At 36.9% G+C, this 15,830-nt stretch overlaps 1 long non-coding RNA gene across 1 annotated transcript; it reads right to left on the bottom strand.

Annotated features, from left to right (window-relative positions):
• Positions 1–2,674: 2,674 nt before the first annotated feature.
• On the bottom strand, positions 2,675–4,741 carry LOC143631316 (uncharacterized). The gene is made up of 2 exons (XR_013153331.1): positions 4,409–4,741; positions 2,675–3,175 (listed from the first exon to the last, which is right to left on the bottom strand). It is a non-coding gene; the product is annotated as an uncharacterized LOC143631316 (long non-coding RNA).
• Between the last annotated feature and the right edge of the window lie 11,089 nt (positions 4,742–15,830).

Below are 15,830 nucleotides of genomic sequence, written 5' to 3'. Positions count from 1 at the left end.
GTTTGTGTTTGTTTGTTTGTTTGCTGACTTGAGTTTTATATAAGTTGCTTGTGAGTTGGATAAATGAAGGTATATAGGCAAGCAACGATAAAGCATATCATGTGGGTACTGATGATAGTTTGGAAATAAAGGAAAAAAGAATAGTACGTATGGAAAGTATTGTTTTATGGGGTCATAATAATGTCTTCATTTATACTTATTGTCTTCATTTCCTTCATCTTCAAACCAACTTCACATCTCATAAACTTTTCTAGCTTGCAAAACAAGTGAATTTTATTTGCTCTAGCTGCAGTTTGTAGTACAATTCTTGATAACACCGGAAAAAAAAGGTAGTATACGTGTGGAAAGTATGGTGTTTATAGTATATAATACTTAGCAAGGCCAGCCTTAGGGTAGTGTGTACCGAACATTCGACCGGGGCCCGTAAGTTTTAGTGGCCAATTTATATATATATATATGTATGTATTTTAATTTTTTTATATAATAGATATGAATCTTAATAATCTTAAATATATTTGGCCTAAAACTTTTTTCCATCGATAATCTATTTGACCCAAAACTATTACAATTAGAACAAATATTTCGTTACTCGCTATTCTTAAGGCCAGTGAGCCTTTTTATTTCGGCTCAAACAAGATATTTAAACTCTTGGGGCCGACCATGATACTAAGAAACTCATTAAATTCTCACATTACTATACACTAACTGATAGGTTTTGTCATTCTGGTATAATTCTTTACATTTGTTGGCATAAACTTTGTAATTGTATTGAATATTACTAAGTATTTACAGTTATAAAGATATACATGTTTTATGCTCTAAATGTGATATATAAATATGTAATGATCGAACGATTAATATATTTAATTAATTATGCTTTATCTTTACATGTGTAATATTTCATTAGCCTGGAATTTAATAAAATATTTTAAATGATCTCAAATGCCTAAAATTACGACTACATGAATTTCAAGCGAAAGAGAGCCAGATCTGCCAGATATTCCAATTTCATGTAACATTCATCACTAATCTGTCAATATTCTTAAATCTTTACCTCTATAGGTGATCTTCTATTCTTCTTTCACCTATATATGTACGTCGATCAATCACCGTTTTCCACAATGAAGATTTTCGATCCACATGAATTCTAATCTTACTTTCACCTTCACTAGTTCATGGTTGAAAAAACATACTATCAATTTGATGTGTTTATATCCTTGTGAGTTGTTTTTTTTTTTTAAAAAAAAAAATTAGAAGTATGCTAGCTAGTAAGTTAATTAAATTCGTTTCTTGCAGTTTTAATTATTGTTGACCAAAAAGGGGGTCTAATAAATAGTTGGGTGAACCTGCAAAACTTACCAGCCTTGTGTACACTGAACTTTTAAAGGATAAAAATGCATTGAATATGTGTATAGATGCATGATTCAACAAAGGTACCAAACAAGGGGAATTGCTCAGCACTTGCCACCTACACCTCCTGACTAAAGACAAAACCCTACTTCAAACCCTACCACAACACATATATTTTATCTATCAACAATTAAACAAATAAAATACCAAATCCACATCTTTACACAATCTTTTTTACTTATAGGTTAACTAGGTTATAGTTATATTGTAATATGCTATACAATACTTAATTAAACTAACTATTTAAATGCCACTTTAACTAACATGTGTACAACAATCATTTACTCTGATATATATATTTATTAAAAAAAATATATTGATATAGGGGTTGTAAACTGAAATGAGATTCAAAGGTTTATAAATATGATGCTGATAGACAAATTAAAATATGTGGAAATTAAACATTAACACGTTAGAAGCATAGTTGAAATCTAGAATTTGTGACAGAAGCATATATAGTTGAATTTGTAGAACTCGTGACATAGTTATCATAATATATTATACATACATAACATGAAATAGCATTAATCAATATTACCTACATATATAATAATACCTGGGAAACTTTTATTATTCTATGTTAGACAAGAAAAAATAAAAATTGTTGATCTAAGCATGTGTTATTATCACAACATAATATCACTTAATTAGGCGATCCATTTAGCATGTTTATAAATCTGACTGGTTAAGAAGCTTCATGATTGTTTCAACGGTTTCCTTTCAATAAACCAAACACACATTGATGTTGAACTATTTAAATGTAGCCTCTTAATTGAGTCATTAAGAGGCTATCAAACGGCCCCTAATAAATTACATTAATAATCACAAACGAACGGTTTTTTACTCTTATTCATCCTCATGGAATATAACTTTCTAGATATTATGCCATACTGAATTTCATAAACATAACCAGAATACGTGGATCATATATATACCGCCACATAAAATATTATAGCAGTTGACAAACTCGCGGGAATATAACAAACAACACAACTACTTAGGTATGGTTTAAGGATGCATTACATGTCATGCCAACAAACGCTATGATCACATGTTTTCTTTGGAACCAAACTTTATAAATATTTCACAACTAGTTATATATATATTATTTTTTGAACGGTCAATAATTTTATATAGACGACAACCAAAAGACTAGCAAGAAACTAGTCAAAAAATCACAAGGAAACACGTTACAACACTCACACCAAATCACAACTAGTTAGTGTAATAAAAAGGTATAATTAAGTTGATGCATGCAACCCAATTTAGAAAAACTTATTTAGTTTATATTACTACTAAACAAGTGATGGAGCTATGTCCAAACTTATATCACAAAACAAAAACCCAAAAAAAAGTGGTAAAGATTATTGTTTTTCACCACCACCAAACCTTCACTCTTTGTACACAAATTCTAGTTCCCATTTACCCTCTACTTAAAGCAGAAAATAACACACTGAGAACAACATTAAATCCCATAAAGATCTCACCTCTTTATGATCAACACATGACATCTTTAAGTAGCTTGTACCTTCTAGTACTCGTTTTCGGCGAAGGCGCTCCGGATGAAGATGACTTGCCCTTTTGATGATGATCAGAACCCTCTTCACGATCATGTTGCTTGATCTTGTAACCCGAGTATTTGGACCGGCTATGCGCCTTTGAACTTGACTTCTTTGAGGGTTTGGTAGTCTGGATCACCTCCGTTTGACACCAGTCACATAACTCCGGTGGCTCGGATGAGTCATTATAGTAGTTGCTACAATACCTATAATAACAATAATATATATTAATAATAATAATAATAATAGTTACAATAATAATAATATGGGTTTGGACAAATACAAATGAAATTAGCGTGCTAAATGTGGGAATCAGGTAGAGTAATTATGTAATAATCATAGAGTAATTACATAATTACTCTACCTGTATGTATGATTACTCTACCTGATTCTCACATTTAATACGTTAATTTCATTTGTACGTCAACCTTCACCATAATAATAGTATTAATAATAAAAAGAATAGTTAAAATGTGTAGTGAGTTGAACAAGTGCGATGTGCACTTAGACCAAGAAAAGAGATACAAGAATTTATGTGGAGTACAAAAAGATTTGCAGGCACTACACATGGGTTGCAAATTGTAATATCGGTCAACATAAAATAGTACAAAGGTAATCATTAATTAATTTATATTAAAGAATAAATAAATAAATAACTACTTGGAGATATAGAAATGGTAGCGGTGGTGGTGGGCTGAGGCGGTGGTGTTTGTTGTAATAGTAGAAGCAAGTCACCGGCCACCTCTCACTTAATTACGCAAGCAATGATGCGATAGAAACTTTTTAACAAGATTTTAGGTGATAAATTCATATTTATATCAATAAATTAACATTTGGATATGCCTTAAGTTCTTAACACTTAAAAAAGTATTGAAATTTATCATTCATAACCTAAAGAATTTTTTGGAGTTATATTCATATTTACCATGCATAAATGATAAACCTAAAGAAACTTAACTCATAAAATAGTATTGAAACTTTTAACAAGACTTTGGTGATAAATTAATAAACATATAAACATTTGGGTATGCCTTAACTCATAAAAACTATGGATATACATATACCTTAAAGCAATTACAATAAATAAATTGAGTCAAATGACATATAATAAGTCAACAAGCTGCATCGTAAACCTTTTACATAGTAAAACCGATCATACTAAACAAGCAACAAACTCATAAAAAGTATCGAAATTCATATCTTTTTCAGATAGTAAAACCAATCCTACTAAAAACAAGCAACAGACTCATAAAAAGTATCGAAATTTATCATGTAAAAACCTAAAGTGAATAATCATCAATCATCAAGAATATTAACATAAAGTGTGTGTGTGATATACAATAACAAGATGACCTAGCTAGTAGTACTTATTAGGTAAACATCTTGAATGACCATCGTTTAAACACGGATAAAAAGATATCGAATTGAAGACGACGTACGAGTGTTGGAATCGATGATGACACTTGATACACCGGAAGATCTTATCAGGGAAACCAACATCACCACACATACAACACACTCTTTCAACATCCACCATATTACTATTATTATTCACATGAAACTAGAGAGATAGTAGAGAGAGAGAAGAATAATAATAAGAGTAATGAAACAAGGGCGGTGTGTGTATGTGTGTGCATATATATTAGATATATAGACATATACGTGTGTGTATAGAAAGCGTAGGTGTGGGGGAGTGGGGTTTAAGTGTTTTAACAGGTCGATGTCGACCACAGGTTCTTTGCAGTCGTTTTCAGTTATGGAAGGAGAGAGAGAGAGAGAGAGAGAGAGAGTCCAGAATATTGGGTCAAAATGACGATTATATCCATGGATAGATAGAGACATATATGTGGAAGTCTTGTAAAGAAAGTATATGGTTTAAGCAAACCATGAATGAATCTAAAAAGGCAACAATATTATTATAATTATTGTGTTGGTTGTGTCCCCTTTGCAAAAAAACTAGCACCACACATAATAGGTAAGAAAAAATGAAAGCTTGGGTTACAGACACACTAGGAAGGTTATTCAAACATTATGAGATCCTATATGACTTATATAGGGTCTATATGAGTCGTATATGTGCAGAGTCAAGTTATTTTCGATCAGGAGTCTCAGGTTATATTCCATTGTACCACATAGCCCCTATATGAGCCGTATAGAAGCTATTTGACTTGTGTAATTTTAAGATTACTTTTAAAAATATTAAAAATAACATTCGAGTTGGTTATAAAATAAAAAAAAACGTAATTTAAAAGTAAATATTTTGCTCCATACCAATTTAACAACTTTATTGAAAATCATAAATCATCGCCCAATTCTATGTTTGAGGTTTATATCCCAATATTACAATCAGCCAAACAACCTTTCTTGTAATCTTACAAAGCAACATACAAATCCAATGGTCGGAGCAAGAAAAGTTGATACCAGTATGCACATGTCATATACCATCTACATGGCTCATATAGACCAGGAAAAAATTATAAATTTCAGGTCAAAGTACGGGCTAACATGCTGTCTATATGAGTCATATAGACCCTATACGGCTCGTATAGGTCAGACGAGGTAAGTGGGCTATACAAGCCAGAAAACCTATACAACTTGTATAGGGTCTATACGGCTCGTATAGACTGCAAAAAGTTGTCACGCTGGCACCTTCGTACGTATGTCAATAACTTAGGGCTATACGACTCGAATAGACCATATACGAGCCGTATATACTTATTTATACACCAGGGGGCTGGTGTTTGAATACAACCACCCAAAACGAATCATAATCGAAGTTGGATTGTTAACCAAAAAAATTTAAATATAATCAAACAAAACTGACGATTATGGTTAAGTGAATATTATTATTACCATTCAGTAATTGTTATGGTTAACGTGTCTTGATTAACCGATTTTAACTTAATCGAACCGAAGTGAGCCTACTTGAATGTTTATATTTTTCCAAGTTTTGTACCTCTATTTCAATATTTTATACCACTTTATGCAATTTTGAATATTTAAATTTATGTTGCAACTATCTATAATATAGCTTTGAACTACATAACCAAGCTTGAAACGTTATAACCGAACTAATTTCAACTATAACAAAGAAAAAAATATTGGAAAATTAACTGAAAGTGACCCTTAACTGACGGTTAACCGACCATTCGGTTAGGGTTACGGTCAACCAATCTTCCATAACCGAACGTCAGTTATGATCATGCATGGTTATGATTATGGTTAAGCCCCCTTATTCAAACTGAACCGAACTTTGCACACCCTAACGCATGTGATGCCATGAATTAAATATGGCTTATGGCTTGAGAAAAATTAATTGATTATATATGTAAGTTCGTACAACCAGTACTACATGTATTAACTAAACTATTATTGTCATTTTCGATAACTACGGTTGAGGTGTTTTCTTTCTTTTTTCTATTTTGACACATGGAAATCTACTTAATTAATATGGTTCGTACACGAAAATCCATTGGTGGGGTTTATGTTTTTTTGAAAATTAGTGAAAACAAGTTTCATGAAAATATGAAATTAATGTTTGAAAGGAATTATACAAATTAGTATTATTGAACTTGGATCATGACCTTACAATTACACACGGGTGTCATATACGTCCATACATACTAATGCAATGGTGTCGTATTTGTACGTATCTTTGAGCATGTTCGAACTTGACTTTTACACTTCTAGACTCAATTCAGTTGTTCAAAAGCTAAATTAAAATCATCTTTACAAAAGATCTTCTAGGCTCAATCACATGAAAATATTATTTACATAAAGGTAAAATTTGTCTGCAATCTGCATATCATCCTTCTTATATCCTATCATGCGTACGAAATATTAATATTGGATACGTTTGTTTGTTTGTTTAGTTGAAGTCAATGTATGAACATGAATCTAGCCAACGGCGAGCCATGGTACATGCCTCGCCCAAAAATCTAGCTTTGAAAGTTCACTCTAACACAATGATATGAAAATTTATTTTTGCTTTGAACCTTATGATCGTTTTATCCTATGATTATTCAAGGAACCTGACCATAAAAAATAATAAGCTTGTCTTTGAGGCATACGTGTTAAGGGGCCACAGTTTTCTAGGGTTTGGCTCCGTTAGATTACAGTATCGTTGTATGTTTAGTCCAGAGGCGGACCTATATGTAGAGGGTAGGGGTGGCGGCCGGCCACCTTAAATTTATTTTTTTAGTATTATTTGTATGTGAAAATCCCGAGGCCCCCCTGAAGATTAGTGTTAAGTCCTGATGTCGACCACAAAAAAATAATTTTTGGGTCCGCCGCTGGTTCAATTCTCCTTATTCTATCATAACATCGCTAGTTATTAATCTCTCAATTTTTCTGTTGAAATCACTATCGCCATAGTAAAGCCGGTCAACATCTCCGCCCAAAAACCGCAATATAGAAACCATATAAAGTATTATGTCTAGAGTCATTGGTTCGTCGATATATTTGTTTCTAAGAGGAAACGTTTAAAAAAATGTTTGTCATCACATTGCACGTGTTAGAATTTAAGAAAGAAAAAAAACTTTTATTTTTATAAGAAAAGTAATCTATGATTTTAGAATTCACTTTAGGCCCAAAAAAGATTGAGTTAACCTTATAACTCTTATTTTTGGACAAGATTCTTGTTGGATATGTTGAGTGTTTTGCATAAAGTTTCAGTACATATAGATTTCAACCTGAACCGACTCGTATCTCAAACATGAATTCTACATTCTTATCCTATTATCGAATTGAACATATCTAGCAACGTTTGATTAGCTGCTTAAACATCATTTCCAACTCACTGCCGAAAGCATCAAGTCTAATTTATATCTTAAGATATCAACTTGGTTATGGGTTCTAACTTCTTATGAGACTTATTTTGTAGGATGAATAATCTCTTCTATACAAGGAATTTGTTATCACCTACAATATTTGTAGACGTTAGCTAAGACCACCCGCAACGTGGGGCGGGTTTTCTTTTGCACATATCCACCGTGACACCCATTTGTGAGTAACTTGAAAAATATTGCACCGGGGCTACCTCCATGTGTTGGAGAAGCGCATCGTTAAATGCGCCTCAGATATGGGTATGGTGGCCCATCTAACAAAAAACATTTTTGTGTGCGGATGGGTGTTTGCAGGAAGAATTGATACGATAATCGAGCGTTAGTGTGGAGGCTGATTAGACATGTTTGTGGAAGGAATCGAGCGTTAGTGTTGCGGATAGCCTAAGAATTTTAGCACCAATTCCTATACTTTTATTGTGGTTTGATGGCCAGGTTTACCCTAAGTGCGTCCGAAGTAGCAGAGTTATGGTGGCGTTTTGGCTCAGACCTCCCCCCTTCCCCCCCCCCCCCCCCCCCCCCGTTTTGGGGTGATTTTTTGGTACCAGCGTTTTGTACATAATTTTAGTGTGACACGAGTTTTGAGGGTCTTGTGAGAAAGAGAGAGAAGCATTTTGGGGTATTTTCCACTACAACTACTTTTTGCAAAATGCCCAAAAGCTGACTAAGTGTCACATGACGTAAAATGTCTGTGTGTATCTTGTTTTTACTACGCATGGTCTAAGATAAGTTCACAATTCACTCTTGTGCCATTATTACCTTTTTGGTGTTTAATAGAGCTTTTTAGGTAAGTTTGTTTCGTCCAAGGAAAAAATCATTAATGAACTTGAAAACCGGATAGACAAGGGCAGAGTGGAGATAATGACATAAAGTATGAGGGGTATAAGTGTACTTTGGCTAAAGCTAACCCAACGTCATGCTTTGCTTTTAGGAAACCTATTAGCGTGAACATGGTATTCAATAAAATTATTTGATAGTCCCTCTAAAGAATACACAACCACATGTTAATAAGAAAATAAATAATGATAAAATCATATAAATGAGCTAATTAGAAAATAAAATAATGTGAAAATCATACAAATGATCTATATGGTTTGATCATAATGTAAGTTTGGTTCTCAGATTTCAAAAATTGTTACTCTAAAAGTTTATGAGATGGTTGGATGTCCGGTCCCCATTGTTAATCCCAGTTAATCTACAACGAAAAGAGTGATATCACGTGTCATTCATGTACGTAATTCTGTCTTTTTAAATATGAAATCCTAAATAAATTCTCTTTCAAAATCCAAAACTCTGAACAACGATTTCATCATCACCTTAGGTTAGTGACAAGTCGAAGGCTCAGTGCATAATCGAAGGTGTTGAAATCGATGTTAGGAGTTATGGAGATTAAAAGAGTATTCTATTAAGGTTTTAAATTTAAAAAAAAAACACACTTACCCTTGCATGAATAGCACATTATACAATGTCCGGCCCCTCGCACCATCAATATTGTCCGCTCTGCCCACGAAGAGCTCACGGATTTGTTTTTGGTTGCCCAAAACACGTTGGTGATTGAAGAGGCAGGACATTACTTATGAACCAGTGATCTCTCTTGTCCACGGCCGATGTGGGATAACCTAAGAGTGGGACGATGTTGTATTTGCCAAGGGTGTTACACATCATATCATTATTCCGCTAAAAATAACTTGCTTAAATGGTGTGGACTAAACGTGCTACTCTCTCACGGATGTTTGAACTAAGTTTACCATTATTAAAATCGGAAAACCAAACTTGCACTATAATCACACCACAAAGACCATTTGCATTATGTGTTTCAAGCTAGGTTTATGGGTTTCTACTTATGTGTAACAATAAATGCTTATGACGTTACATCGAGTTGATAAATTAGACCCTACTTATGGGTTTCTACATCTTACCCTCCTCAAACTCTATCATAGCTTTGCTATTTGTGCCTCTGTATGATTTACCGAGTACGATGATGATGATGATGATGATGATGATGATGATGCTACATTGAGGTGATAAATAAGGGTGGTTTTGATTATTCGCACGTCCTTTGACTTATTTAGACATCTAGGCCCACCCACACGAGTCATATGACTCTATACGAGTCGTATGGGTTTCAGCTTTTGCATATGCCTTTGACCACACTCATACGACTATAAGAGTAGTATGAGTTTATACGAATGGTATAGTTTTCATCATTTGACTGGACTTTTAATAAATTTTTATTAGGTTTATACCTATAGGAATCTATTAGACATTTTATATTTATTTTTTGTTATATTAGTTTTAAACAACTATACGAGTTGGGTAAAAAAGTACTGATATAATTAAAGATAAACATTATGTAATATAGACATATAGTTAATTAAAATGAATAACCAGAGTTGGTATCATGTGTGTCCTTCCATGGGGTTAAGTCATGGATCATCCGAAGCGGATCAAGCTAGTCATGCAATGAAAAATTATTGGTGTTTATTATTTATAGTTATAAAAAATAAGCTAAAAAGGTATTTTTAGAGAGTTAATATGCAATTTTAAGTTTATGTATTAAAAAGTAATTTTTAAATAAAATGTATACAAGCAATAGACAAGTCGCATATAGCACGCATATTGCCCGTATAACTTCAATCTACAAAAAGTAATTTTCTATAAGGTAGTCGTATGACTCTATACAAGTCGTATATAGTCATACGACTCACATGGTAGTACCGCCAACAAGTGATATGCCATATCAGGCATGGTGTTAGGTACGTAAAAGTTATATGAGTCGTATGACCATATACGAGGGTGTGTGACAAATGGGGAAGAGTGTACGAATATAACATCCATAAAAAAAATGCTCATATAGTTGGTTTTGCATTATGCTGTAAGCACCTAGGGTATATCTAAGCCTAAAAGATACCGCAAATCCAATACCATTCATAAAAAGAAACCTCAAAAAATCAGAAACCCTTGCTAGCCTCTATATTTATTAAATGATAGCAAGAACCGTTGATCAATCCCACTTTATATTAGCCTTTTCTTCTATTTGCTCTCACGTACAATTTTTTGTGCTGTTCTCATTCTCATGTCATATGATTCTAAGAACCAAATCTCCTTTACAGATATGTTGTTTTATAAGTTCACAACAAAAAAATAAAGGAAGTAATATTATTGTCTAGACGAGAAATAAGTCTTATTCTGAACTGCTTTTATAGATACATTATTAATTTTTTAACCATTGTGTCATTGTATAACATGCCTTAAATTTAATGTAGTATAAAAATTGGTTGCCCTAAATATTCTTGTATTTAAGAAATAGTAGTGATGAAACCAAAATAATGGTGCACGTCACCATTGAGCGTCCTTATCGTACATGAGGAGGTATATTACGTGTCTTAGAATAAATCGGGTGGTTCCAGATTTGATCCCAAGACCTTCACAACATATTCTCACCTCCAAAGTAATTATCGGATTAGAAGGAAAATCACAATTTCAAGTGGAAATTGAAACAAGAAACATGTACTTCGAAAACGTGTTTAACAGTCGGGCTACCACTAAACCAGAAGGCTCATTATGTACTCGGCCCTCGGGCACGTAATATCAATAATTCAATACATTTGATTCATCATACTAACTAGGAGGAGCTCAAGGATTTTCAATAGAAGCTGATATAGAAGAAACATATTATTGCCCTTTTTTTAGTATTTTAAACTAAAAATTTGCAAATCATATATCCTAGGAATTGAAAAGAATATGATTAGATTCCTTCTCAATGGGTCCACTAGGTAAGAAATTATGAGGATTGTAAAGACCATGGTACACTTCTTAGGCCATTAAAATTTAGTGGAAAATTATTAAAGGTGCAAAGGGCCCAAATCCAAAAAATGGGACCTAATTTCAACCACTACACAGAAAAAGGTGACCCAACATTACTCTTTTAAGACTAGTGTGCTTCACTTCAACCCCATAAACCCAAACATGATATGTATAGGTGAAGAGGTAGGTCCCAGCAGAGCCCAGTTGGACCCGCAAGACTCACCTTGAAGAGGGACGTCTGCGCAGAAACCAACTGGATCCGCAGGACCCACCATGCTCAGAGACGTGACGTCCTTACGCGCAGTACGCAAGCTGTTCCCGCAGGAAATGCCTCCCAATGGTGAAGGACTCCGCCTGTTCCCGCAGCCTCGGATACAAGCCATCAGGGAAGGCCACCCGCGCAGCAAGGCTACACGCACAAGGCACTTAGCTCTCAATCACTCAGTGTCACCTGAAGGAATGAGCAAAGCCGGGAACTATCCCGCACTAGGGCGGGAGGGGGAATACTCCTGCCCAAATAAGCCAGTCCGTACGATACGGGAAGATCTTTTGTACTGTACCTGACGAGGTATGGGCAAAAGATCTGACTAAAGATACGACAGCTTATTGACAACAGTATGGCGAGCAGCATGCTCCTGTACTGTATGTCACTATTAGCCGCTGCCTACTCACCAACTACTGCCATACCATGTGCATAGCGGGCAGTTGGTGGAAAAGGAATAGTACACAGCAGGCCTGGTCACTATCAGCCGCTGCCTACCCACCAACTACCAGCAGGGCACGTGCGTAGGCCACTATTGGTTGAACAGGAATACTATTGCAGCCGGCCACACCTCCTTGGAAACCTACCTTCGGCTATAAATACCACAAATGGTATGACCATCTCATCCTATCATATCTTATCACATTATCATCATATTATACCTGATATCTGCTCTAGCAATCTCTTAATATACATTTATATTTAAAGAGCAATCTAGTCTGATTCTCACGCCGGAGGGTGGTCACAAGGAGGAACCCCCCCCCCCTTCTCAGTGACAAGCTCACGGTGTCTGTTTTGCAGGTTATCAGAAGAACCATCTTCTCTGGGTCTAACCCCTCGTGGGAAACATCTATCTAACCCCCAGGTTACTCGTAATCTGCCCGGGGTCCGGTTAGTGTTTCTTCATTGGCGCCATCCGTGCATAAAGTTAGAACTTCATTTTTCTCCAGTTTTTTCAAACTTCTGGAAAGATGGTTAAAGAAACTCCGGTAACCACAACCCCAGCTACTGGGGGGAATACCGGCTACACAGTTTTTACAAACACTACCCCGGTTACCCAAGCCGGGGCAAGTGAAGTAAATTTTACGAACACTACCCCAGCTGGGGCAAGTGCAGTAAATAATCGCTCACTGGGATTCACCGATACCCAGTTAGAGAAACGAACAAGACTCCCCCGCCAAACACTCGACGAAGTTAAGGCATGGGCGGAGGCACGTCAAAAGGAATTCCAAGCTAAGTTGGACGAACGCTTGCGTTCCGTCCAACAGGCTGACGAATTCGAAGATTACTTGGACGATGACTCGGAGGGATCCGACTCCGACGCGAACCCTCGCCATAGGGCAAAAGGGAAGCGTAAGGAAACGGACTCCCAACCGAGAAGGCATTTTGGAGAAGCCTTCAAACCAAAAAACACAGGTGGAAGTCCACGTGACTTCTCCAAAACATTCAGACCAAACGTTGCAAATGCGGGAACGTCCAAATTTGCAAGGGACATTGCGGAAGCAATTGTCCCAAAAAGTGCCAAACAAATGTCCAGCATAGGCACATATGATGGTATATCTGACCCAGATGATCATTTGAACAGATTCATAGCGGGGGCAACCGTCAGTAGTTGGACGGAACCTACGTGGTGTTACATGTTCCAAATGACGCTTGTGGGGGCTGCTAGAGCGTGGTTCGATCGTCTACCGGTCAACCACATCTACGACTGGGCAGATTTCCAACAGAAGTTTAGCCAACACTTCAGCCAGCAAAGAAAGTATACCGAGGACCAATGGACAATCCTCAAATGCATTCGAGAGGAAGATGAATCTTTGCTAGACTTCATCACTCGCTTCAACTCGAAGAAGCTAAGTTTGGGTAACATTAGCGAAGATCTTGTTCGCGCTGCTTTTATTCAGGGCGCGAACGACCCAGAGCTCATCCGCACCTTAACAGGTAAAGATGGCATGCCATCCACATGGGATGCCATCATGACAGCAGCTAAACGCTGTGCGGAAACGGAGAAGCAACTGGGTAGAGATCTCCCACAGAGCACAAACCTCTACACCCAGAGAACAAGAGAAGACAACGTCCTTACCGCCTGATTAAACAAAAAGCGGAAGCTAGGCATTTGGCAGTCAAGGGTAAACTTTGACACCTCATCCGGCTTGCAGCATCGGTTAGGCGGAAGGGATAACGTACAGTCAAACAAGAACTCCAGATGGACGCCGCTCACCAAAAGCGTCACCGAGATATTCGCCACTGAGGAGCTCCCATGGCCAAAGCCTCCAATAATCCGACATCGTCACAATGCCGATCGGAGCAAATACTGTGACTTTCACAGGACAAAAGGCCACAACACTGAAGAATGCATAGACGTAAAAGACATGGTCGAAGCATTTGTCAGAGATGGGACGCTCGCACACCTCGTGGTGCAATGAACGCTGAGCAGGCTGATGCGTGTAGAACCCCAGCAGGCGAAAACACGAATAAAAATTCCAGCTTCAATGTGGAGACTACATGCTGCGTAAAGAACGAGATCCCGAACCAGGTGCGTATCGGCTCGATGGCACTCCCATCCCAACATGGAAGGGAGCTCAATTACACAGTTTGCATGTAAATCAATTCCAAATTTGTAAAGAAAAGGCCAAGAGCCACTTCTAATGGAAATGATTCTCCTTAAAACATCGACGCTGATGATTTTACATTTATACTTTTATCAACACTGATGCCGGTTTTCACTGCATACATAAGTGAGTCGTTGCGTGGGGAAGGCGGCAAAACCCGCATAAACCCAAAAAACGGCAAACCTTCACGCAGGTCAGTTGAAAGGGGAAAAGTTCAGTACCACTAAATGAAAGTGCCGGTCTATCCGCATGAATCATGAGAGGAAACTGAACACTAAACTATTAACAACCGCGCGTCGAACGGTTATTCAAAACAGAGAATTTCTAACAAAAGGATGAGGAAAACCTACACGCAGGTCAGATATAGGTAAAGTTTAGGCATCCTACTAAGTGCAAGTGACGGTCCTACCCGCACAGTCACGAAAGAGGAAGCAAAACTTCACACCTAATATCTACCACGTTCAAAGGTTAACTTATCCTCAAAAAGGATGTGGAAAACCTACACGCAGGTCAGATATAGGTAAAGTTTAGGCATCCTACTAAGTGCAAGTGACGGTCCTACCCGCACAATCACGAAAGAGGAAGCAAAACTTCACACCTATTATCTACCACGTTCAAAGGTTAACTTTTTCTGCACTTGGAAAATTGCTAATTTAAACAAAAGTATGCAAGTCATATAACGTTTATAAAGCAAGGAATCCAATAAAAGAAGCGGTCTTACCCGCACAAAGATTTATATTTCACAATGATTCATTACAAGAATGGCCGGGTAACTACCCGCCTACAAGAAAATAAATCTATACAAGCTAAATCTATCCTAGCAGTGGGAAGGGATCTTCAGGGTCAGGCTTCAGGGCCACTTCCACTTGGACCAGCACCATCAGTAGATCGTGGCAGTTCAAGGAAAGCTTTAAGGATAGCTAACCCATCATCAGCAGCAGCAACTTGATTCACCTTCTCCACCACCGGATGCGGGAAGGCGGCGTACTGATTCACTGCTTGGTCGTAAACAGCTTCAGTATCAACATTGTACAAAGGGAAGTTGGAAGGCGGGATGCCTTTCTCAACGAACCCTAGACCAAGCAGGAAGTCGGCCTTTTCCCTATCCTCGTGAGAAGCGTTGAGGGCTGCGCTCATAGCATCATCATAAGAGGTCTCTGAGAAGACTCGATGCACAACCTACAAAAGAAAATATACAAGTGTCAAAACCTTTTCTATTTACAAAGAAAAGCGTAAAGACATGAAAAACATACCTGAGACAACGCTTCTCGAAGAAGCCATTCCTTGGCAACCAAAGCTTCTTGGAGGGCAGCTTGAGCTTCGTTACGGGCGCGTTCGGCTT

The sequence above is a fragment of the Bidens hawaiensis genome, unplaced genomic scaffold (genome assembly GCF_021521415.1).
Source record: "Bidens hawaiensis isolate Kalapana, Puna unplaced genomic scaffold, B.hawaiensis_p1.1 tig00006061_1, whole genome shotgun sequence".
In the NCBI taxonomy this organism is placed as follows: Eukaryota; Viridiplantae; Streptophyta; class Magnoliopsida; order Asterales; family Asteraceae; genus Bidens; species Bidens hawaiensis.
The sequence above is the reverse complement of the archived record's forward strand: the minus strand, read 5'-3'. Positions and strand labels throughout refer to the sequence as shown.